The 11,761-nt window shown below is 35.4% G+C and overlaps 1 long non-coding RNA gene across 1 annotated transcript in view; it reads right to left on the bottom strand.

Annotated features, from left to right (window-relative positions):
* The window catches only part of LOC140321570 (uncharacterized), a 20,349-nt gene that overhangs the window by 5,269 nt on the left and 3,319 nt on the right, over positions 1–11,761 (bottom strand). The window contains exon 2 of the long non-coding RNA XR_011918980.1: positions 1,203–1,452. This is a non-coding gene — a long non-coding RNA (uncharacterized lncRNA). The remainder of the gene's footprint in view (positions 1–1,202; positions 1,453–11,761) is intronic.

The raw sequence follows: 11,761 nt of genomic DNA, 5'->3' as shown, positions 1-11,761 counted from the left end.
TCAGGCCCCTATGTGACTATGGATCTGACATGTATCCAACAGCATAAGTCCATCCAATGATTTGTTTCTGTACTTCTTACCGACTTGCAGACACACAGAAGCACAATATCGTTTAAGTAGCTCTAAAATACTTGTGTCTATGCATATGTCTGTCTGTGTACCTGCCTCTTGCTTAGTAAATGTAATTACATAGTGTATTGTCTAAGCAAATTGCCCATTCCCCATAGCCGTAAATAGTCCGCATACGCAGGAGCATTTTGGTTAATGCTTTTAAATATCATCGGAATGCTTTGTATTTTAATTACCAGTGATTTCCATGCACTAACTACCTTATTCTGTAGATTTATCTTTGGTTTAGCACCTATATTATCCTTGAAATAGGTGGGTTAGTTGCCTCATTAAAATGATAAACTGTTTCTTTGCACATGTAATTATACATGCATTTTCTAAGCACCAATATATATAGTGACATAACAGCGAGAAAGACGACTCTGAAGTGCATCATGTTGCCGCACGAATGTAATACATGATCAGCTCATGGTAATAGTTACAGTATCACAGCTTGATAACTGCTCTGTCTTTGGTTTAAAGCCATTTGGATTTCATACTGCTGGTAATGGGTCCCCTCTGCGCACAACACTAAGCAGAAACACATCACAATGGCATCATAAATTATATGCAACACAGCATGGTGACTTTGGGGTTTACAGTGACACCTACTACTATCTCTGATAATCTACAGTGCAAGCTGTTATATTAAACCTCATAGAAAGTAGAGCTGATTAAATTACTGGTTCTCCAGGGGAAAGATATTGGGGAAGTATGATACTTTGGCAAGCTGTGTGGAGCTGACATCTCTTTTTTACATTCCCTTTTCTGTGGTTGTAAGTTGGAAGTAGTAATCTTTAAACCTTTCTGACCAAAATCCTCTAGTATGGGGGTGCTATTGTCAAATGCTAGTTGCCTGGCTGTGCTGGTTCTATACATTGTGCTGCTGAATTAAAACAAGTATGAAGCAATCAGAACCTCTGCTGTTCATGGCTGTGGGTGAGTGATTCTGAAATCTCTGAAGACATGGATGTTAGTAATGGCAGGCCCAAAGGTCCAACAGCACCTTCAATACATGCAAATGCCCCACACTATTTAGCATGAAAGTCTATGTGGGAAAAAATACTAAAAACCTGCCTGCAAAAGACACTTACACCGACCTCTGCAACAGGTGGGGAGGGCTCCTCTGTCTTCATGTCATGGCCTGTGGCACGATCTTCAGAATCCGACATTTCTTGGTGCCACGTTACTGCCATGTGATGTGATTCCCTCCAGAAGCCTGTATACCGCTGCTGAATATAGTAGTGATAGAAGTGTTTGTTTTTCTTGCTCTTTCTTTTTTTGTTTAGGTGACTTTTGTTGTAATGGATAGACAAATCATGATGATGTTTTAATTGTTGCAATCTAAAATAAGAGTTACAGAAAAAGAATGAGAGAATGGATTTTATTAATAAATAATATTAATACATTTTATCATTATTATCCAGTATTTATATAGTAAATAATATCCAGTATATACATATTACACATCGCTTTACACAGTCCATAGTCATATCAATAACTGTCCCTCAAATGGGTTCACAATTTAATGTCCCTACCATAGTCATATGTCATTACCACAGTCTAAGGTCAATGTGGGGGGAAGCGAATCATGTTTTTGGAATGTGGGAGAAAACCAAACACAGGAAAAACCTGCAAACTCCATGCAGATAGTGTCCTGGCTAAGACTGGTAATGTCCATTGCATCTTCTACCACTGTTGCAAAGGCAGTGCCTACCAAACATAGGGCACTATTGTACTGGCCACCAACCTATGAAACTTACCAGCTATAGGTGGCCTCTAAAATGTCCTTTATGCAAAATACATAATCATTTTACAAAAAAATGCAAATTTCATTATGCGTGAATGTGTAGCATAAAATATCATATTGTACATAATATGACTTTAGATATAATAGAAGGTCCTAATGGTTGCTCTCAGTCTTATACAACACTCAGTACAGACACATAGGGGGTGATTTACTAAATAAAATATAGGCTGTTCACTTACCAAAGATTATTATTTTCACCTTGTGATGTATAATTCATGTACTGGATGTGATTATAGTTCACTTGTAAAAAAATACCCTATCATATGCAAGGAAATCTACCAAAAAACAAAACATGTTTTTTTTCTTGTACATGATTATATGGTTGAAGTCAGCAGGAATTCATTCCACCCCTTAGTATTATATTGTAGTTATTTGGTTGTTTTCTTCCACAGTCCAAAGACATATTAAGATTATTGAGTTTTCTCTTACACTGAAAGTGGTCAGAACATTGGATTGTGATCTCCTTTGGAGGAAAAGGACCATTGTTATTGGATCTATGTACAATGTTGTTCTCATCATGTGAGATTTAAGCTACTCTGGAGTACAGGAAGCATAGGTAAAGTAAGTATGTTTTGGCTTTTAAAACTTTTTTTTATTAATATTATTTATAGCATCATTTTAGCATTGGGGAGCAAAGTAAATAAACAGACCTTCATTCACTTTAAGGTTCTTTCAGTTAGACTAAGGCAAAAATTCTGGATTCAGAATCAACAAAGCCAAATTGATGTTTACCTTGCCAACTGACATGGGTAATATTGTCTGGCTGTTAAGGTGCTCAATGGGCAGTGTTCCTATTGACTGGTGGTTGTCTAAAGCAGCCTCTGCCAACTACCACTCAAGAGGAATGCTGCCTGCTGTTAACCTTAACAACAAGTGAAAACTTACCTTTCCAAAGTAATTTTCAGCCACAGGCAGTAGTTGAGTGGCAGCAGCAGAGTATGTCAGGGAGATGGTCTAAGTCTTGTCTCCTCTCTTGCATCAAGGACCTGCCAAGGATAGTATACCAGCAGGCTTGTTTAGTCCTTATAGGAACTGAGCCAATGTTGGATGTTGGCAGAATGTTAAAACAAAATAATAATGGAAGCCACACAGATATAAAGGCTAAAATGTTACTATCTTGCTTAACCATGTCTGATTTGAGGTTGAGTAATAAAAAAAATGTATACAATGTATGTATTTACATACAAATGTATGTCTGCAAGCCAAGGTCTGATCAGGTGGGTAAATCATTGTTAATAAAGTGCCAATCCTAATTTTCTGACTCTAATAAAACATAGAAAACTGTGTGTACCTTGACCAGAATATAGGTGTATCTAGTGGGGTCAGGGTGGCAGATGATAGACAATGAACTCATGGCAATCAATGACTTTTTTATGTTATAGAAACATATATAAGTACTAAGTGAAAGCTAAAAACAGGAACATTCATGGAGCTGTAGTTTAAAAATCATTTATAATGTGCAAAGAATAGTGCCTCAAAGCAACCAATCAGAATGCAGTTCATGAACAAGATTTTTGATCAACTGCGATGAGTTCTTACTCTTTATATGTTGTTCTTTCCTCACTGAGTTTAGTTGTAATCCTTCAGACGTTTTGGCAGCTATTCTGTGTACCTAGGCGATCCACATTGTAACACGTGCTACTGCCTCTGACACTGGACGTGTTAATCTAATAAAACAACTGTAGATTTTAAAGGAAAAAGTCTGATGAAAAAAATTCTGATTTACTACTTAGTGAAAAGTGTAAGAAGCCCTGTTTATAGCAGAAATGTTTTCATAACACACAGCAGGCCACTCGCATATGTTATTTAACACCATCCTGAAATTAAGTAGCATATAGATAAATATAATTGCCAGCTAAATTTCCATACCCAAAGTGGTCTTCTGGGACATATAAGCAGGGAAATGTTTTCCTAGTAGGATTATTTGTGGGAAAAGGGCAGAATAAATCCTTTTGGATCAAGAGATGTATGAGCCAATTGTGGCTGGTGGCTTGGGATTTTATGAAGCATCTTCTCATGCCAAGAATTGGAGGACAGAGAAGTTGTAGGAGTTGGAAATTAAACTGTACAACGAGATGCCATTAGCAACATGGGGAATTTTTACACTAATTCTCTGTGAGAGAAATATATCTCATGTATATATAATGCAGAAATAGCAAGCTTTTATGCTTGTAAAAAAATGGAAAGTAATGCACCCAAAGAATATATAATAGTTTAAACTTTATAGAGAAAGGGTGGTGCCGAGCCTTGAGTATATAAACAAATATAGTCCAAACATATGAGAAGAAAGGAATAAAAGAGGGAGGAAGGCTCTTTTAGGCACCAATGTAATACTTTACCTAACTTCAGATAAAAAATGCACTTTATTAAATTAAAGATGTCAAATAAAGGGTCAACAATAGTGTAATTACATGATTCCCATACATAAAAGCAAATACTTAGCGGTTGTTTGTTATTTAGAGAGTAAATTTAGGAAGAAGAGATGTTGTAGTGTGTTTTATTCCCCACGCGTTACGCCCACAAAGGGCTTCATCAGGGGATTTTTTATTATAGTAAACGCCAACTCTTGGGAATCTAGGAAACGACCTTTAGCATTAGCAGATATAATAGTAAGGATAGAAAAAGAGCTGCCTCAGGTAGTAAGTTGAGTATGCATTAGCAAGAGCTGGTAAGAGAGAAATGTTTTTAAGCTGGGTGGGAAAAAAGCTGTAGGTGGGTAGTATTGCAGCCCAACTATTCAATAACCACCCAAAAACTGCTTGGTGGTTACTAAAAATTGCTGGGTGGTGCACCCCTCTAAAAGGGACTGGAGAGAACACTGGAGTGGAACATAATTCAAACACATTTCTTGTTTTAAGTTAGGGTTTTCCTACTTCCTGGTCATCACTAGTGATCCCTTTTTTTCTCATGGCAGCGATGTCAAGAAGAATTTAGATCCTAAATATAGCCAATAGGAACTTTAGTTTAAGTATAGTTTAATATATAATTTAAATATTTTTCTTTTAAAAGCAATTGCACCTTGAATCAATAGGTTTCCATGAATTATTACATTATATTACTTGCACAACCATATAATGCTTTTTACACAAAAGGTTGTGTACATGATTTTGTTCATCTAATAACAAAATAAATCTAAATAAAATTGTCACAGCACCAGAGTCTCAGCCCTATATGATCTTGGTGCTAAGGGGAATATAGAATGATTCTACTCTAATGCTAGGCATTTTATCTCAGTGTTATTTTCAATCAATATAACAAATAAAATAACCATTAAATCTATTCGAAAAATCATTATTAAGTGGTTTTGATTTCAATACAATGGTTAACAAATCATCAAAATAAAATGCTTTGCCTGATCGATTTCTACCCAAAATATTGCCCATCATAATTCATAATTAAAGATGAAAATGCTAGCTTTTTTTTTTGAATGATTCAGTGTATGATGTGCAACTAGCTAAATACTTTGAAGATGCATACAGGGCACACATTAGCCTTTTGCATGGGACTGTGCAAAACACATCTACAGACCCTGCACCAAAATCATAATAAAAAATAAGATTAGTAATTTACTGCACTGGCTATGAAATATGCCTCTGACCTCTAAAATTTGTATCTATTATTGTGACATAACAAAGCCAAAGAGGGGAATTTTAACACAAGAAGTCTCCAGACATCTTCTCTTTATGGATTTTCTAAGACTTTTATAAAGAAATCCTATGTGGAAATGGGGGAAGCTTAGGTGAAAGTTGTGTGAATGTTTGATGCAAACACTGACAAACAGTCCTTTTAGTATACCTGTTATGAAATTAAATATGAGTACACTTTTGCTGACCCCTTTTTGAAAATGCTAATAGTCTGGCTCTCATGTTGTCCTACATTTTCCAAATCACTGGCATTGAACATAGATCAAGATCAGTAAAAAAAAGAATTCCCATGTTGGTTCTGGTTAAGTGGCTTATAGTCTTGAACCAAGAAAGTATAAAAGCATATGCCAACCAAGCACGAAGCAGTTTATAGTGGGCAGCAATATAAGTTCCCTGTTTTCCCTTGTCTGTCTTCCTTTACTATATCTGGCAGTTTGAATAAAGTACATGATCCCTGCAGTAAGGAGAAAACACCTTTTAATAAGTAACCCCTGCAGTAATGAGTAATTGGGAAACATGATGGCACTTTGATTGATAAACTACAAGTAATAATGATGGTGTGTTACCTCCTCTTATATGATTCAATCAGTGTACAAATACAATTGATTCTAACTGAGCCCTTGTTGTTTTAATCAAATATGGAAATCATTATTTGTCTCCAAAGCAAAGAAACATAATTCATTTTTAAAAAGTCTGAATTATATTGTTTGGAATGCTACAATATTACAATACTGACAAAGTAGACAGTAATTGTATGAGACACTTCATGGTAATGATTCCAATTAAAGACTGTATCTGCAAGGAGTTATTAGGTTTGCATTGTTTTCGTGTGGGTTTTATGGTCTTCTGTTACAACCAAAAAAACATAAGAGTAGAATAACTGAATTCTGCCACAATAGGCCTGTGATATCAATAAAGCCATGAAAGGCTGGTCTAATGGGCCTGATTTATTAAAGCTTGCCAAGGCTGGAGAGGATACACTTTACTCAGTGAGCCTGGGTGATCCAGCCAACCTGGAATGGATTTCTTGAAAGTAATTTTTTTATTTGTTAGCAAATGTTTTCACTCTTGGACCAGGTCCATTCCAGGATTGCTGGATCACCCAGGTTCACTGATGAAAGCGTATCCTCTCCAGCCTTGGAGAGCTTTCATAAATCACGCTCATTAGACCAGCCTTTTATGGCTTTTTTAATATTGGAGAACCTTTGAAATTCCATCTTTGAGGTCTTAAGGAACCCCCTGCTATAATTTAATTCACAATATATTAGTGTGGGGACAATGCCTCTCAAATTGCTGGCCAGTGGTAAGAATGTCATCCTTACAGATAGCCAAAGAGATCATTGCTGTCAATGGTAACTGACCTGAGAGGCACAAATTGCTTATTGAACATGGAACCCCTAGCAAACTTATGGAAGTTTTAGAAGAACTGTATTTGGGAAACATTGCATTACACCTTTTACATAACAGCAGGTACTAATGTATGCCCAGTCTAAGTGTTATGTAAATGTTGAATCTACCATGTCAAGGACTCTTCTCTATGCACACATAGGGCAATGCTACATATTCAGAAACCACCCACAAAGGTATAAAAGAACTGTGACATTTCCCAGCTGGATACAGAGACTTGGAAAAATGTATATATTTTTTGAAGGATGCATTTAGTGCTGTGTGGGGAGGGGGATAACAATAATAGGGTCCAAGCCCATATTTTTATTTAAAGTACCTTCAAATTGTTTGTCAAATTATGTACCAAAAGAGTAACATATACATGGCCTGTGTTTAATTAAAATACCACATCAGGTCCCAGGGAAATAGCAAAAGAAGTAACATTGACTTTTTCTTATGTTCACTATGAACTGTTTTGACCCTGTGCTGTCAGCTGCTATATCAAAAAACATAGATCACAAATTATAAAACAATTTTGTTCAGTAGATAACTATGTATAATGCATGTCACTATAAAAAGGCTTCTCTCAGAGGTCCATGACCAAGCTCCGACATAATGAAATGCATGAGGCAGGGGAAGTGATGCTGTCACACATAAGGTGGTCCCTGAATGTAAAGAATAAAATTTGTTAGTGCTGAAAAGGGCAGGTAAATGTGAGTTTCATTGATCCATTTTTATTTTTAGGACCCAAATGGACATTGTTGGAAAGTAACTCATATTATACCGGAATAATAAAGGAGTGGTTGTTAATCTTTTTATTTTGTAAGGCAAATACGTTTTGGACAGTTTTCTTTCCCTAAGGGTAAAAAAGCAAAGGATGATACATATTGTTTGCAATTTAAATAACTCAGATTCTCTCGTATTGCAAATTGGTATTTAAATTCTATGGACACCTTGAGCAACATATATACTGAGTATGATGTTTATTGTAATAAACATAAATTTCCACCTGAGGTAAAGTCTACAGAGACTGGTGAAAATATATATAAATGATAATAAAAACCATTGTGATAGCATAGTTATATCAGGACAATAAAAATCCTAATCATGCAGATTATTTCTTTCTATTCATTAAAATTCTGAATGATTGTTTGAGAACTATCAGACCCTTAAAAGACCCTAACATGAAACAGCAAAATAATTTAACTGACCAATTGGTACAACCAAACATATTGATCTATAGGAAAATAATCATTTGTTTTAGACTGACACACGTTGATCAGCCAATCTAAATCCCATATCAGTGGCTTCTTATTGAATAGAGCCAATGCTAAATGTCAGAAAAACAATAGTAGGTAGCTGTAGATCACACAAATAATGTCATGATCAATTCTTGGACATTGAATATTGATATATTAATGTATTTCCTCTTTACTACAGTGCTCCAGTTAGTCTGAGAGTCCTAAAAAAAATCAGATTATGCCTTTTTCAGTCTAAGTATATATATGTAACATAATCAGGTACTGATCAAACATTACTAAAGCACATGCATATTATAAGCTCTGTTTTTAAAAAAAAACTGTAGCAAAAAAAAAAAAAAAAAAATAGCGGTTGTGCTCATAGCAGATACACTTTTTTATGGACCATATATAAATGGGCGATCCTGTGTATTATTGTGGTTATTCTTTTCCTTATTAACAGCACTTTTAGCTCTCCAAATTCATAGAATATTATAATCACACGTATAATAAAAAAAATCAGGAATGAGCTGACAATTCTTTTATTTACCAGTTCTTCTACTGGATATTTACCATTTTTATTGGCACATGGAGTTTGCCATATATTGGCCAATCCCCCTTTTAACCTTTTGGGTAATGCTTACCTGGCTGGGTAAAATTTTCTTCTTGTGCTGCTCCTAAATTTATATTTGCCATGATTTCCTCTAGAGCTCCCTTCGGGACCAGCCACTTCTCAGCAAGCCCACCATCTCATCCACATTACATCACATTTCAACATATTATTATTAATATTCATAAACAGTATTTATATAGCGCCAACATATGCAGTGCTGTACATTAAATAGGCATTCAAAGTAATTTTGACACCCATGTGTTTTTTTTATGAATAATAAATTTTTTGCCTAAGACTTATAACTGATTAATTCTTCAGTTTTATTTTACTCTAATAGTGATTAAGATTTTTATTGTGATCTCTCCAACAAATAGCGTGGCAGGGCCAGTTTATCTTTATTTATTAATGTATTATTGTTGCTTGTTATTGCCTTTAGCCTGCTGCTTGCAGTTATATGTGTTGTAAAGTTGCATTTTATCACCTATGCTGCTCATAACAAACACAACTACAACAAATAAAACTAAAGGCTCTTGAGTTTTGAGATATATTATCGAAATAATGTATGTTTTCAGTTGATATTGCAATATAAATTATAATTTAATGTTGCAAAGTAACATATTTCTCTAGGAACCTGAAGAATACATTGTATCTAATTCTTGGAAACATATTGCCAGAGGTATAGAACAACCAGCTGACCATACTACTGGGATAGTATGGTTTAGTTGGGAGAGACACAGGATAGTAAATCACTTTATCATATAATGTACTTATGTTTTATTGATAACACACAGCCTGCAGGCATTTGTATAACTAATCTTCCAGTTATTTGCCCCTTCATTCACTTTCTAATCCCAAAAACTAATTAGTAAAATCACTTAATTCTTCCCACTTACAGATTGGCAGGGGGTTAATCCTCAGCACTCACAGCCCTCCTGACATTTGGAATTCTCTATGTCTCTTCTTACAAGGTTTCAACTTATCGGATCCATGTATCTATTTATATATTATTCATTGTGTGTGAGTTATTATACTACCATGGAAAAGAACGTACAGTATGTTTACTCCTTTATTATTAGTCTCCAAGCTGCTGAAGATTGATGACCTTTGTACTTGCATTGGTTCCATATACTACAAACCTTGTTATTGTGGATCTGTAGTACAGATATGATATCATGACACTGACGGCAATATAGACACTGTGTAACCCATGGCAACTAATCAGCTTGGTGCAGTCAAATCAGTGGAAATAATTGTGGAATGGTTGTAACAAATGACAGTTTAGGTGTTTGCCCTAAATGCAGAACTATGGTTCCCAATGTGCTACTCCAGGTTGCTACACATAAGGATTTCTCCTAAAAGAAGATACCCGGGGTAAAAGGACCTTAGTTTTGGAGAAGAGGGCTCTAGAACAAAGTAAAATATCATAAGTAATTGGTGCCTAGAGCTTCAAAAGACAACTGTATATTTACTAGCCTGATATATATGTATGTATATATAATAAAATATATATAATACATATGTATACATATGTATTCTCCTCCTCCCCATCCCTAGCAGTGTGGTCCATACTTGCATGTTTCCCAGATCTGTTTATTCTCTGCCCACCACATTTTCCTGAACAATGCTACCTACAAACTCCAATTTACCCATTTTTTTTTTCAGAATTTATATAGAACTGCCATCTTTTACAGAGACTGTAAGATCCTACAATTTAGCGTGCCTACAATATTCATGTCATTACCATAGTCCAAGGCCAAGTTAGGGGAAGCCAGTTAACCTACCAGTATGTTTGTGGAAGGAAATCCATACAAATACAAAGACAACATGCAAACTCAATACAGATAGCCCCTGGTTAAGATTTGAACCAGGTAGCCCAGTGCTAGCCAATGAACCACTGCAACCGAAAGCACAGAGCTACTATCAATATCTTGTTTCCATATTTTAATTTTAAAGAAGAAAATGAAACCTACATGAACATGGTAAGAACATGGACCGTAGTTCCCCTTGTGTGACTAAAGCTGATTCCAGAGCTCCAAGCTAAGAGTGCTGCCCTGATATAGTAAATGCCATTGTATGTAATGGTACTTTATGGAATGCTGCACACTGGCAACTCTGCCATCTTTAACATAAATCGTTATGTACACATTGATTCATCTAAATGTTTATTTTGGCAAAGTAAAAGGGCTGTTTGGGTTTTTTGCGGAAGGAGAAAAATTGAAGATGTGTTGAAAAATATTTCCAAGCAAGCTAAGTAATTTGATTAACTAATTATGCTCAGGGTTGGTAGTAACATGTACATATTTCATTATTTAAAATTGAAGCTCAAATTAGTCATGGTTCACAATATCATACATGTTGGTCATATGTTTGACCTAACTGTAAGATCACCTCCATACAAAAGAATACTAAATACCCATAGATCAGAATTCTTAATACAACAGTGAAAAATACCAGATAAATATATCTTCATAGTATTGTGGCTTAGAAGAAATAACTTTCAGATCTCAGGGAACCGCTGATAATACCTGCAGTATCTAAAGGGCATGTTTCATTAACATAAACAGCAAGCTGACATATAAGAATTAAAACAAAATAAGGATTGTGGCATACTTAGCTTATTAGGCAACCATATTATATAAAAAATATTTTGAGTAGTAATAATAAAATAAACAATCATTTGGACAAAAACAAACAAGGATAGTGAAAATTGTATTATCTTGGTGGCTAGTTGAATGTTGTCAACTTAAATTATTGGCCAATGGATAAGTTCCACCTTACATTGGTGGTCAGTGAAGCATTCCTATTTATTGGTGGTCAGTAAAGTGCCCCCTTTACATTGGTGGTCAGTAAAGTGCCCCCCTTACATTGGTGGTCAGTAACGTGCCCCCCTTACATTGGTGGTCAGGAAAGGGGCCCCCTTACATTGGTGGTCAGTAAAGTGCCCCCCTTACATTGATGGTCA

This window comes from Pyxicephalus adspersus, chromosome 1 (genome assembly GCF_032062135.1).
Source record: "Pyxicephalus adspersus chromosome 1, UCB_Pads_2.0, whole genome shotgun sequence".
NCBI classification, from domain to species: domain Eukaryota; kingdom Metazoa; phylum Chordata; class Amphibia; order Anura; family Pyxicephalidae; genus Pyxicephalus; species Pyxicephalus adspersus.
The sequence above is the reverse complement of the archived record's forward strand: the minus strand, read 5'-3'. Positions and strand labels throughout refer to the sequence as shown.